The sequence below is a fragment of the Cibotium barometz genome, chromosome 18 (genome assembly GCF_041138505.1).
Source record: "Cibotium barometz isolate CiBa-2024 chromosome 18, ASM4113850v1, whole genome shotgun sequence".
Lineage (NCBI taxonomy): Eukaryota > Viridiplantae > Streptophyta > Polypodiopsida > Cyatheales > Cibotiaceae > Cibotium > Cibotium barometz.
This window is the reverse complement of record NC_141063.1, coordinates 39,012,246-39,026,900: the sequence shown is the minus strand read 5'-3', so window position 1 is coordinate 39,026,900 and position 14,655 is coordinate 39,012,246. Positions and strand designations below refer to the sequence as shown.

General features: G+C 40.7%; 1 pseudogene; it reads right to left on the bottom strand.

Annotated features, from left to right (window-relative positions):
• Window positions 1–713: 713 nt before the first annotated feature.
• LOC147629302 (uncharacterized) lies at window positions 714–9,531 on the bottom strand (annotated as a pseudogene).
• Window positions 9,532–14,655: the final 5,124 nt, after the last annotated feature.

The window sequence follows — 14,655 nt, the reverse complement described above, 5'->3', positions numbered from 1 at the left end:
ATGTGAATTAAAACTAAAGGATACCAACCAAATTTGCAAGGATTTCAAAACATAGCCCTCAACATAGGGCAGGAATATAATGTTGCACTCAAGGAAGTCAAAATCAGCCAAAAACTTGTCAAGGACATCCTCTGCATCCTTGAGAATACTGAAGGAGACAAGAGGGTACAACACAAAAATCATTGAAGAAATCTCAACTGGAAGTGTTGATATCAATATCCTGCAAAATAAAGAAGGCTTAGGGGAGAATCAAGAAGACCAAAGAAAATCAAGAAGACCAAGCAAAAGATCAAGGAGAGAATCAAGAGGACCAAAAGGAAAATAAAGAAAACATACCTAATAGAAGTGTTCACAATGGAATCTGATATCTCAATATTTTTGTTAGCAAGCACGGTCCTATCCTTAGGTGAGATTGTGAGGTAGTGCTCCTTGTCAGAGACAAGGGAAACATTCATAATAATTTGACCTAAGACAGCTGTGTACTTTTCTATATTTAAGACGTTCAGCCTGTTGATCTTTCTTGTTAGCATTTGGTCCTCAGATAATTGTTCTTACTCCTCCCTCCTTTGCTTCTCTTGGTGTTTCTCATTTGCTTTCCTTGTCTTGTACAAATGTGTGACATCCTCAATCTTGACACTTTCTTTGCTTCTCCTTCCTTTGCTTCTCTTGGTGTTTCTCATTTGCTTTCCTTGTCTTGTACAAATGTGACATTCTCATTTGCTTTCATTGTCTTGTACAAATGTGACATTCTCATTTGCTTTCATTGTCTTGTACAAATGTGTGACATCCTCAATCTTGACACTTGACTTTGGCTTTATTGTTGGAGCTACATTGAGGATGTCAAATGCCTTCTTGTCTTGAATACTTATATGCTCCAAGGCTTTGTCAAACATATACCTCAGCCTACTGACCAACCCAAAATCCTTAATCATAAGGGTGACTCTATGAGCAAATGCACTAGCTATACAACTATCATTGAAAAAATCTACGAGGAAGTCCTCAACTGCTTCATGCATGCAAGAGCAGTGAACTACCATCTAACAAACTCAAAGACTTCGCTTCTCATAATCCTACATAGCCTCTTAGAAATATCCCTGAAGGCTGACAACCCTAATAAAGGGTGTCCACTTGATGTAGAGCTCAGTAGTTTTTTGAGCTTTCCTTATCTCGTTTAGAGCATTAATCTGGTAATGGATCCTTGACTTACTCTTTGATTTCTCATTCTTCTCACTAAGTACTGTGGATTGTTTGGCTCTTGCGGCTTTACTTGCAAGACCAGGCCCTGCACCACTCTTCTTCACAGTCTTCTTTGTCCTTGTCATTCCTTACTATGCAAATGAGCCTTAAGAAAAAAAGCCCAAACATTGAATAAGGATAAAGGGTTGAAAAACTAAGGAGCCCACATGGTGCAATACGGTAGCCTTGTTCAAGAACCTACCTTGTAATCTCGCACCGTGCGGGACTGGGAGCAGAGAGTAGCAATAGCACGGGAAGAGAAAGATGCTTTGTATTCTAGCACCGTGCGGGATTGGGAGGAGAAAGTAGCAAATGTAAAGAGGAGAATTCTAACATAATCATTAAGATGGCCCACACGGAGCGAATTACCTCTATGACTTTTGGAGTGCCTTTGTAAAATCGCACAGTGCAGACTTTGATGGAATGGGTGGCCCACACCATGTGAAAATGCACCATTGGTCTTGGACCCCCTTTGTAGAATTGCACCGTGTGGACAAGACAAAATTGATGGCCCACACCACACGATACAATTGCAAAGGTCTTGGATCGGCAGTGTTAATTCGCGCCGTGCGGAGTATGAGGGAAAAAGATATCCACATCAAGCAAAAAAGAAGGGATTTAGGGGATATAACATGTGGGATATTGGAGATTAGAAAATTCATAGCATGCAAAAATGACCGAAGAAAATATATATACTATAAAAATATGATCGTTGGCCACACGTGTGATGAATAAGAAGTTGCCACATGGCACTAGCCGTTAGAATCTATCCATTGGAGTTCGAGCTTTCATATATAAGATGGTTTTTTTTGTTTTTGTTTTAAACCTTCTCCTCTTGAGCTTATTTTTTGTTTTTTGTTTTAAACCTTCTCCTCTTGAGCTTATTTTACATATTTCAACTCCTTTATACTCATTCAACTCCTTGAGCTTATTTTACATATTTCAACTCCTTTATACTCATTCAAAGAGTTTTAGTGCAAATGAAGATGATGAAATTGACATATAACCAACCAATGGAGACAACATTCCTGAAGAGGAAACACTTATAGACATTTTTCAATAAGGATATGTACGTCTTGGTAGTCACAACAAAAATACTATTATACTTGACCAAAAGAGCAAACATTATATACAAAATTTTTGCCAAATTTCCTAAAAGCTTCATCTCTTGAGTCTCTTGCAGTGTTTTGCTCACGCATATCACCTCTATATTTCAAATACTTTTTCCTTGAGTAACCTCTAAGAGACTTCACATCTATCTTTTCATCTGAAAGTAAATAATCTAAGTAGCATAAGAAGTCACTCAATATGTTGAACCTAGGGGCATAGCCAAAAATCCTGTCCTCTCTAGAAGCATTATTTTCTTACATTAACCTGAATAGGACAATATCCCAAGAACCTTGAGAGTAAATATTGGAAGTTTCTGAGCAGACTGCATGAAATATAGAGAATATTGTAACTATCATGGAGTTCTCATCTATGTCTGCAACCTCAAAGCTATCTTCATGTGCAATGATAGTTTCTACCTTGAAAATTGAGAAATCTAACTGTGCAGTAACCTCCTTCTCTTTCTCTTCATCTATTGGCTCTTCAAGATCTTCTACCTCTTCAGTCTCTATATCTATGAGTGTAGCAACATTGACTGAAGAGGAAGGAGGTAACTCTTCTTGGTCATCTCCTGCTTTGTCGCCCTGAGTGAAATCAACCTTCAAATATAAGAACAAAATTAAGGCAAGACACCTATGAATCAAATTGCAAGGCTTTTTATGATCTAGACAATGGAGGTGGCCTAGCTTGACATAATAATGTCTGAACTGTTCATTTTCTCATTTAGAAGTTGAACCCTTTCTTCACATTTATGCATATCTAGGCCAGAAACCTCTGAAATGTACTCTCTTAATAATTTCATTCTTCTCTTCCTTCCCCCATAGGTGCTTGAGAGATTATGAATATGTTTCCGATGCCTAATTCTTTCTCTGAAACCAATGGGAGTTTTCTTAAGGGCATTTAATTTTTCATTGGATTCTTCAAGTATTTTAATTTTGTTTTGAAGCTCTGTAACTTGGGTTTGAAAATTCATTAAAAGTGTGTTTAAGTAAAGAAGATGATTCACATGTTCATTACTAGATTGGAAAAGTCTTAAACAATATCCTAATAGACTATCAGCACCATCCCCTATAAACCTTATAAGGTCATGAACAGAGGTAAAAGCAGGGTACCTTCCAGTTAGTGGATCTCTTGGATAAATGCTCCCATCAATCCATAGATCAATGTGGTTCTTCCCTTCCATGCATAGTCTGTGTTGTCATATATATAGGTAGTGATGTGTGTGAACACACTTAGGACCGCCGGGGCACTTTTTCCCTCTTTAGGAGGTTTTTTCCCTCGGCTTGTATATACGCCCATCACTCTAGGACTAACTTATCTTTTGTACATTGACACAATCTAATACATTGTGTGTTATGTGCATTCTTGCTTCTTCTTCTCCAAGCTTTGTGTGCTTTCCTGCAACCCTAATTCCAACAATTGGTATCAGAGCAGGCATCGGCTCCCAGGGCTACGCTGCCAGCACCCTTCGACTCACGTTCTCCGATTGAGGTGAGTTTTCACGAGCTCTTGCAGGTCTCTATACTCTGCAAATAATCCTGTAGGGCTTTGCGTTCTTAGAATTTTCATCTAAGGTCGTTTCGGGCTCCGTTTTTGCATTTCAAGTTCTGCACAGGTGTTTTCGTCATTTTCTGCAGAAATTTCGACAGTGCAGTTTTCTGCAAAACAGGCATACGTGTTCTATTGTGGACCGTGCTACATAGCACAAGTTGTCTTCTATTCAGTCTTTGCTTCATTACACGTAGCTTTTGCATCAGTTTCAGTCAGTGGCCATGGCTGATAACAGCAATGATGTATTTCGCATGTTGTCTACTGAAGACAAACTGGATGGAGACAGCAACTACCCACTTTGGGTATACATGATGCAGCATGTTTTGGTTGCAAAAGGAGTGTGGAACATTGTGCAGGGTACGGATGTACGTCTAGGTTCTGTGGATGTAGGATCTGTTGAGGATGAGGTTCTAGCAGCTCTACTGTTGCTGCTGTTTTACCCACTGCTGAACAAGCTCGTTGGGATGGTAAAGATGCGCAGGCTCATGCCTTGATTGCACGTTCTGTCAAACGTAACATCACCCCACATATTCGTTTAGCTAAAACAGCAAAACAGGCTTGGGATATTCTAGCTGGTTTGTATGCAGGTTAATGAGGCAAAAATCGCTTACCTACGTAAAGAGCTAGAATTGAAGATTATGCAAGAAGATGATGACATGAATGTTTTTCTTGCTGAGATTAAAGATCTCAAAGAACAGTTGATTTCTTCAGGTGAGATTATTCTTGATCATTCTCTTGTGCAGACTGTTCTTGATGCTTTACCTGAGACATATCAGACTTTTGCTTCCACGTGGAGACTTCTTAATGAGGACAGACCTAATGCTGTCAAGTATGATACTTTAGTCAACAAGCTCTTGCAAGAAGTGCAGTCTAGGCAAAACAGGGCCAGGCAGCGTGCAGTTCAAGCATTTATTGCTGCCCAGCAGCAGAGAAGAAGTGGTAAGGTAGCCCCTTCCACTGTTTCTTCTCCTATTAGTAGGTCTGCAGCTTCTTCTCCTTCCACAGGTAGCAACAATAAGTCTGAGAAGGCTCTTGATAAAGGCAAGAAAAAGACCAGGTGCAACTATTGTAAGACAAATGATCATGTCATTAAGAATTGCCCTAAGCTAAAGGCTAAAGAGGCAAAGAAGAAAGAGTCAAATGCAGCCACAATAGCGGATGCTTCTACAAATGCAGATTCTGCAAATGTTGTGCAGGATACAGAATGGGCGTTTAGCGTGTATTGCCAGTATGACCCATCTATATATGATGCATGTTTGGCAGTTTCTGTTGACTCTCATGTATGGTATTTTGACTACTACAAAGCACATTACCTCGCATCGTGATATATTCACTTCTCTTGAGGCTGTCCCTAATGGGAATACTGTCACATGTGCCAATAATGCTTCTTACCCAGTGAAGGGCATTGGTAAAATTATGCTTACTGCTGCAAATGGCAGCGCTTTCACACTTTCAGATGCTTTGTATGTGCCAGGGATAAAGAAGAATCTATTGTCTGTCTCTACGCTTGCTAGACTTGGATTTGTAGTCAAATTTGTGGATGACAGATGTACTGTTCATGATTTGACTTCTGGTGATACGATTATTGTATCTGGATCCTTGTTTCGTGGGCTGTATAGGCTCAATTCTTATGACAAGTGTGTGGAAGATTCAACAAATGCAATTTCTGATGAAAAGGCAGTTTCAGATGCAAAACTATGGCATGCTCGTTTTGGTCATCTAAACTTTGCTAGTTTGCTGCGTTTGCAGAAATTTGATATGGTTGCTTCATTGCCCCCTCTTGAGGCACCATTGAAACATGTTTGTGAAGGCTGTATTTTGGGCAAAATGCAGCGTTCTGCGTTTCCAAAGGATGGTTCTATGCGGGCCATTCGCAAATTGCACAAATTGCAGCTTGTACATAGTGATGTATGTGGGCCTATGCAAACTCCGTCATTTGGTAAACACTTGTACTTCGTGACTTTCATTGATGATTACTCAAGGCATGCATGGGTATATCCACTGAAGGCAAAGTCCGAAGTGTTTTTGTGCTTCAAACAGTTTATGCTTATGGTTGAAAATGTATCCAATTGTACTGTGGGCACCCTCCGTTCTGATCGAGGGGGGGAGTACATGTCTAAAGAGTTTGATGCATTTTTGGCTAGTCGTGGGATAAAACACCAATGTACAGTGCCGTATACCCCTCAGCAAAATGGTGTTGCTGAGAGGAAGAACATGTCACTTATGGAGATGGCACGATGTATGGTCAAGAGCCAAGCTTTGCCACATGTGTGTTGGTTTGAGGCTGTCATGTGTGCTGCATATGTACTCAACAGGTGTCCCACTAAGGCCTTGCAGTCTATTACTCCATACGAAGCTTGGCATGGCAGGAAGCCTTCTATTGGTCACTTGCGTGTCTTTGGTTGCTTGGCCTATGCTTTAGTGCCTATGCAACAACGCAAAAAATTGGATGATAAGGTTGTCAAATGCATTTTTGTTGGTTACAGTGCTGAAAGCAAGGGTTACAGATTGTATCATCCGCAGTCAAAGCGTATCTTGATTAGTCGAGATGTTGTTTTTGTGGAAGATGCTGTGCAGCCCTTGTTATCATGTACCAAAGAGACAGGCGTGAGCTCACGGGATGTATTTGATACGTTGTTGCCTCTCTTTACAGGTGGGAATTCAAATGTAAGTCCTAATGAGGCAAATATTCAGCCTATGCAGATTTCAAACGACATCATAGATCAGCCTATTTCTGATGTAGATTTACAGGATGTAATTCATGAAGATAGGGCTGAAAATGAGCAGGCTAGAGGTATGCCTAAATGGCTGGTGCAAACCTTGCGTGATAGTAAGATTGATGCACCTATGACTAGTCGTACTCGTTCAGGTTTTCAGCATGCCTCTTATACATCAGATTGTTATGCTCTGGCTGTGTCTAGTATGTGTGAAGAGGAAGAACCTCTTTCATTTGATGAGGCACAAAATTCAGAAAATTGGTTGGCTGCAATGCAAAGTGAATATGATGCTATAATGAAGAATGGTACATGGTCTTTGTGTGATTTGCCTATTGGTAAAAAGGCCATTGGGTGTAAGTGGGTTTTTAAGTTGAAACGAAAGCCAGATGGCAGTGTTGATCGCTATAAGGCTAGACTTGTTGCAAAGGGTTATGCTCAAGAAAAGGGCATTGATTTTGATGAGACCTTTGCTCCCACTTGTCGTATGACTACCATTCGTAGCATTTGTGCATTGGCAGCTCATAATGGTTGGAATGTACATTAGCTGGACATAAAGACTGCGTTCTTAAATGGAGATTTGCATGAGGAGGTGTATGTATCGCAGCCTCGTGGTTTTGTTCAAAGAGGGCAGGAAAACAAAGTGTGCAGGTTGAAAAAGGCTTTATATGGTTGAAAGCAAGCTCCACGAGCTTGGTATGAAAAGATACATGCATATTTGACTGCACATGGTTTTCAGAATAGTCCAACAGAAAGCACTTTGTATGTTAAACATGTGGATGATGTACATCTAATCATTGCTCTCTATGTCGATGACATGCTGCTCACAGGACCAAATGAGAGTCATATTGCTGATTTTAAGGCTGATTTGAATGCCTCTTTTGAGATGTCAAATTTGGGGCATTTGCATCATTATTTGGGGATACAATTTAAGCAGTGTGATGGAGGTATTGCTTTGTGTCAGACAAAGTATATTGAGACATTGTTGCGAAGATTTGGCTTGAAGACTGCAAGCCTATTGCTACTCCAATGGAGACAGGTTTGAAGTTGAGTCTTCATGATGCTGGAGATCACTTTGATGTCACACTCTATCAGACAGCTGTTGGTTGCCTCATTTATGTATGCATTACGAGGCCGAACATTCAGTTTGCAGTCTCACAGGTGAGCAGGTTTATGCATAGCCCAGGGTCTCAGCATTGGAAGGCAGTTAAACGCATCTTTCGCTACTTGAGTGGCACCATACATCTTGGGTTGTTTTATCCCAAGGGGGGATCGTTGCCGCCAGATTTACATGCTTTTTCGGACTCAGATTGGGCTGGTTGCTATGACACAAGAGTCTGCATGCTTCTTCTGCATCCCTTAACACTCTGTGATTTACACTATGTGTTGTAGCATATTCAGGGTTAAGTTTAATGTTAATATAAAATTTAGATGAGGTAGACGTACTCCAATCAAAGGTTCTTGTAAATCAATCAAGGTTCCTTCATGTACTTCTTCAAATGGTTAAGCTTCTTGTGGTTCTCATACGGTTTCTCTTCAACATTCATGCCATCGTGTCCTTGAACTAGTCCACTCCCATCATTTGGGATTGTAGGTTCATCAAATATTTCTTCCTCTATTTTCACGCCTTCAAAGATTTGTCTTTTACGAGGAGCAACTTCGATTACAAATAGCCACCTTAGTTCTCTTGGGTCAACCTTAAAGACAATTTGCTCACAATGTTCAGGTAATACAAAAGTGTCCCTTTGGTCAGTCCATACCTAGTCCACTTGAATTAATCCACTCTTGTCTCTTCGTATGGTTGCTTGTTGTCCTTGAGTCACCACCTTGGACCACCGCACATCAAATATGAACATGTCAAATTTTCTAAACCCAACCTTGATTATATCTTGGATAGTTCCAAAGTACTCAAGCTTGCTATTTTGAGTATTTTGGTCACTAGTGCTTGACCTGGTCTCTTGTTCAAAGCTAGCTTTCACACCACAATCAAAGGTTGTTCGTTTCTTGTCTACATGCTCCACTCAAAAGTGACGTCCACGTGACCATAGTGCTCCAAACTTGTGACACTACAAGAAAACATCCATTGTAAGCTAAATAATAATGGCAAAGAAACCATCAAGAAATTATTGATGTGGAAAGAATGTTACATGGCGATCACATCCATAAGCAAGTTCCTGCTCCTCATCACTAATTATCTCTCCGTTGTTTTTAGCTTGTTGAATAGCTTGGTCTAGCCATCTGCCAATAGGGAACTCTGGTAGATGAGCAAAGAAACCATCAAGAAATTATTGATGTGGAAAGAATGTTACATGGCGATCACATCCATAAGCAAGTTCCTGCTCCTCATCACTAATTATCTCTCCGCTGTTTTTAGCTTGTTGAATAGCTTGGTCTAGCCATCTGCCAATAGGGAACTCTGGTAGATGAGCAAGATCAGCTGGGTATGGAAGCATTCTCGTTGTACGATTTCGTCAAAATCTTTGACGAGCTTCATCCCTTTTCTTCCTTTCTTCATCATGATTTGCAATCCATTTTTGCATAACTTGGGAGTTCAATATACAAAACTTATTTATCTTGTCATGCATGGATACATCCATCGTTCTCACCTTTCCCTTTCTTTGGGGCTCTTCACCAAGCATTCGATCATCTTCATCTTGACTCCATAGTCGTGGCATATCTGGATCCACTGTAACAAGGAACTCGGTGATGTGGACTAGGGACTCTTGAACTAAGAACCCCATTGCCATACCCCCTTTGGGCGTTCTCTTTGACAAACAAATCCCTTTAAAGTCTTCATGAAATGCTCTAGAAAAAACATCCATCGACTATGCACTGTGCCAGCAACTTGCACCTCATCAACAACATGAACCAAAAGATGCATTTGAATGGTCAATACACTTGATGGAAGGAACTTCTTGACCATGGCAACGGCTTCAAGGCTATTTAGTCATACACTCTCCAATATGTCTCTTGCTATCTCTTTTTGTGATATCCAATGTACAAGGGCACTGATCTTCTATATTGTGTTTTGAATGTCATCTGAGAGACAATCCTTGATTGCTACGGGCAACACAAATTGTAGAAATTTGTGCCAATCATGTGACTTCAATCCCAAAAGCTCATCATCCTTTGTGAAAGCCCCCTTTAGGTAGTGCATGCATCCTATTGGACTACGAAAGTCCTGGATACATGTCTTTATCTATTTCTCTTCATTTTTGGTTAAGAATTAGGGTGCTTTAGGTAAGAACACCTTGCGATTGGGCCTACTTTGTGCCCACAAATTATGCATCCTCCCCTGCGCTTGTAAATCGTCTCTTTGACTTTTTGTTTCCTTATCTCCTGTGATTGTCTTCCACAATACTACGGCCATGTTCTTAAAATGTACATGGGATCAATCAAATGGTTTATTAGTAGATCCCCCCAATATGGTAGAACATGGAAGATAGAGAGTTGTTTCATCCCAGCTGGTGCATTAGATGGATCCATATCCCATGTGTGTTTCCAATCACTGACACGCAACATGGAAGGAGGTTTTCCTAAGAACCCCTCCTGCATTGGATAGAATTTAGGCAAATATTGTCAATGACCCTCATACACTATCTTTCGCAGTGGCTTGGAGTAGCATGCATCTAATCTAGGACCACACATGTGACACACATGTTGTCCAGAGTAAGTGAACCCCGCAAATAATACATGCAATCATTAAACATATAAACTTACCTTACCTTAACTTACCTGATCAATCGTCTAGATCTTAACTTACACTAATCTAGGACCACACATGGGACACACATGTTGTCGAGAGTAAGTGAACCCTGCAGACAATACATGCAATCATTAAACATATAAACTTACCTTACCTTAACTTACTTGATCAATCATCTAGATCTTAACTTACCTGATGCGTGTCCAAAATTAGACATGCGTGTCCAACATTAGACACGCGTGTCTAAGCATTTTTGCCCAAAAAATTAATTTTTTATTTTTTGAATTCTTGAGTCAGTACCTAGCACTCTTGTGAGGGAAGGGAGAAGAAAATAAAAGAAAGGGGAAGGGAAAAGAGGTTGGAGAGCAAAAAGTGCACTATTTCTTTGTGCAGTATTGTTCTAGTACCTTCAAAACGGGTTCTGAAAAATTTTGGGCAAAGTCAAAATTTTTTGAACGGGCCAAAATTGACCAAAAACAGCCAAAAACAGCCAAAAAAGGCACCTTTTGCTAGTAAAACCCTATGCAGCTAAGGTGTAAGACTCAAGAGAGCACAACTAGATCACACCCTCACGTGAGCGCACAGCTAGATCACACCCTCACGTGAGCAATCTAGTACAAAAATTGGCTTATGAAACCCAATCAGACGCAAGCATGGCCACCACGTCATCTAGTCACTCAGTGCCCTACGGCATTGAATTGAACTTTGACATTACGATTAGGTTTCACAAGGAAAATAGTTATGGTTCTAAAATCTATAAGGATTGTATGCATCGCTTTGCGATCAAAATCGAGGATTACCACTCTCATTTTGATCCAGCATCATGAGCATCACCAAAATCTTTCATGTCAAACTGACTTGATAGCTTCTGCTTAAGATCAGCAATGTCCTTCTTTGAATGACCAGCAATAAGCATGTCATCAAAGCATAATGAGTTGTCCGTCTCTTGGCTTTTTCACATAGAGACATGGATCCTCCTTACTTCTGTTAAACCCTTGAGAATGCATAAAAGTATCAAACTTATGGTACCATTTCCTGGGTGCCTGCTTTAAGCCATAGAGACTTTTGCGTAATCTGCACACCAAATGTTCCTTTCCAGTCTTCTCAAACCCTTCTAGTTGAGCCATGTAGATCTCTTCATCAAGATCACCGTGTAAGAAAAATGTTTTTACATCCATCTGCTTTAGCTCAAGATTCTCTGTAGCCACAAGACCAAGCATGACACGTAAAGTCGTCATCTTGACAACAGGCGAAAAGATTTCATCGAAACCTATGCCATGCTCTTGCTTAAAGCCTTTAGCTACCAATCTTGCCTTGTACTTAGGCGTAGCATTAGGGGATGTAAACTTCTTCTTGAAGACCCATTTGCATGGTAACACTTTCTGATCTTTTGGCAACGGAACAAGTTCCCAAGTTTTGTTCTTTTCAATGCTAGATATTTCACTCTTTATCATAAGCTCCCACTGAGACTTATCACCCGCTAGCATAGCCTCTTTGTAAAACAAGACGGCTCACCACTGTCTGTCAGCAACACAAAATCAACGCCAGGTACATAGAGATCTGGCGGATGTGAGATCCTCTCTGATCTTCTTGGCTAACTACTAGTGCTAGGCTGTTCAGTAGCTCTATCAAGTGGAGCATTAACTTACAGAATGTTAGGCATAGGAGGCGAGACATCACTAAATGTGACTTTACGAAATTCAACCTCCTTCTCTGGCTGTTTATGCATTCTAGTCTCGTTGAAAACAACATCACTGCTATGAATCACTGTTTGACTTTGTGGTTCCCATAAACGGTAGCCAAACTGACCATCTTGTCCATAGCTAATAAAGATGCATTTTCGAGACTTTGGATCAAGCTTAGCACGAAGCTCCTTAGGCACATGTGCATAAGCCTCACAGCCAAAAGTCCTGAGTCTGTGATAAGAGACTGGATGTCCCGTCCATAACTCCTCAGGCACTTTGAAATGCAATGTAGCATTCGGTGTTTGATTGATCAAATAAACAGCTGTCATCAAGGCTTCAACCCAAAATGATTGAGGTAAACCAGATTGTGACAGCATAGACATTACCCTTTCCTGAATCGTACGATTCATACGCTCTGCAACACCGTTTTGGGCAGGTGTATATGGAACAATGAACTCCCTTTTTATACCCTTTCTTGCGCAAAAGTCTGCAAACTCTTTGGAGATGTACTCACCACCATTATCTGACCTCAAAGCTTTAACTTTCTTGCCAGATTGGTTTTCCACACTCGACAAGAATCACTAAAAATAGGAAAATGTCTGATCCTTAGACCTTAGGCCATACACCTAAACTTTTACTTGTAGCATCATCGATGAAAGTGACAAAATACTGTGCACCACCAAGAGACCTCGTCGGCATGGGGCCACATACGTCACTGTGTATCAGCTCTAAAGGCTGTCTTTCTTTGTCAAAAGAGATATTTCTTGACGTACGCATTTGTTTTCTGTACATGCAATGCTCACAAAACATAAAATCTGAAAAGCATAAATCAGGCAAATAACCCGAACGAGAAAGAGTCTCCATTGCTTTTCTAGACATGTGTCCCAACCGGCTATGCCACAATGAAACAGACGGCTGCTTGGTTACAGATAATACAGTATCTTTCTTTGACACATACAAAGGATAGAGGGAGCCAACTTTAGAACGATGTGCAACAAGCATGTTGCCTTTACTGATCTTCCAAGAACTTTGAGAGAAAGTAACCTTGTAGCCAAGGTCATCCAACTGCGGAATAGAGATCAAGTTTCTTGTCAAACAGGGCATGTGACGAACATTTTCAATGACAAATGTCATGCCATTGGAAAGCACCGTAGGAATGTCACCAATGCCAACAATATGCATAAGAATCTCCCAAAGTGACTATGCCACCTGTCTCCTCATAATGAGAGAACCATTCTCTATGCGGAGTTACATGAAGAGATGCACCAGAGTCCAAGATCTAGGCATGTGAAACCTCACCACTGACAAGAATCTCTGCTGAAATATTACTCTCAAGGCATAAACTTTCTTAGGCATCATAAAATGTCTCTGACGATTGATTAAGCACAAGAATGTCTTGTGAATAATTGTCATGAGTAACAATTCTTCAATCTTCACGAAACTCTTTGGCTTATCCTCTAACGCATGAACATGAGCACTGCCACTGACTTTTTCTTTGCCTTTTGCCTTCTCTCTTTTCCATGCATAGCAATCCTTCTTCAAGTGACCATACTTGTCACAGAAATGACACCGAATGTCCTTTTTGCCACGAGACTGAGAACGACCACGAGATTGACCATCTCTCTTGCCATCCTTGTCAGAATCACGCTGCTTACTACGACCTCATCTTTGTTTGCCCTCTTTCTGCACATAGTGAGCTTCACCATGATGCGAGCTACCCATCGTCTTGCGTCTTGATTCCTCACTGAGAAGAGCTCCAGTGATATTGTACACAAGATTCCCATTGGGTGCAGAATTGCTAACTGCCGTGCAAAATGTATCCCATGAAGCTGGTAATGAGCAAAGCAAAAAGATAGCTTTCAACTCATCATCAAGGTTCATACGCTGAGCACGCATGTGAGCAAACGCGGACTCGAAGTCATTGATATGGTGTGCAACATTGCCATTCTCTTTCATCCTGAGATTGAAGAGCTTACGCATAAGGAACACTTTGTTACTGGGAGTGTTTTGCTCATAAGTATTGCACAATTTCAACCATGTAGCATGCGCTGTAGCACAGTCAAGCACTGTGAAATAAACTGACTCAGCAAGGTGTAGGGGAATCGTCAATCTTGCCATAGCATCAAGCTCGGTCCATTCAAAATCATTAATCTGAAATTGTTCAGTTAAAGCTGCTTGTCTAGTAGCAAAAACAATAGGAGCCTTTTGCTTCTTCTGTACAAGGATATCTTGAATCTGCTCTTTCCATAGCGCAAAGTTCGAACCATCAAACTTTTTGATGTCGAAAACATTGCTGTCCTTCGTAGACGACGCCATAAGAGCTAGACAAAGCGTGAAACCTCCAAGAGAAATCTGGCAGAGTATCCTTTGTACGATGGCACTGTAAGCCCAAGCAAAAGTGACCAAAACTGATTGCTAAAATGAGTAAACTGCAACTATGGGATAAATTGGACCAAAATCTGGTAGAATTTCGGTAGTATTTCGGCATTAAAATGGCTGTAAAAACCCAAAACAAGTGTGCTAACAAGCAATAGAGCCATGTGTGTATAGCACTACTGAACTCTAGGAAAAATCCAGCAGAGTTTCCCCTGTAAAACGGCTCAAAAACCACAAAACCAAACCCAAAATAGCTCAAAAGGCTAATCTCCCACTGCAC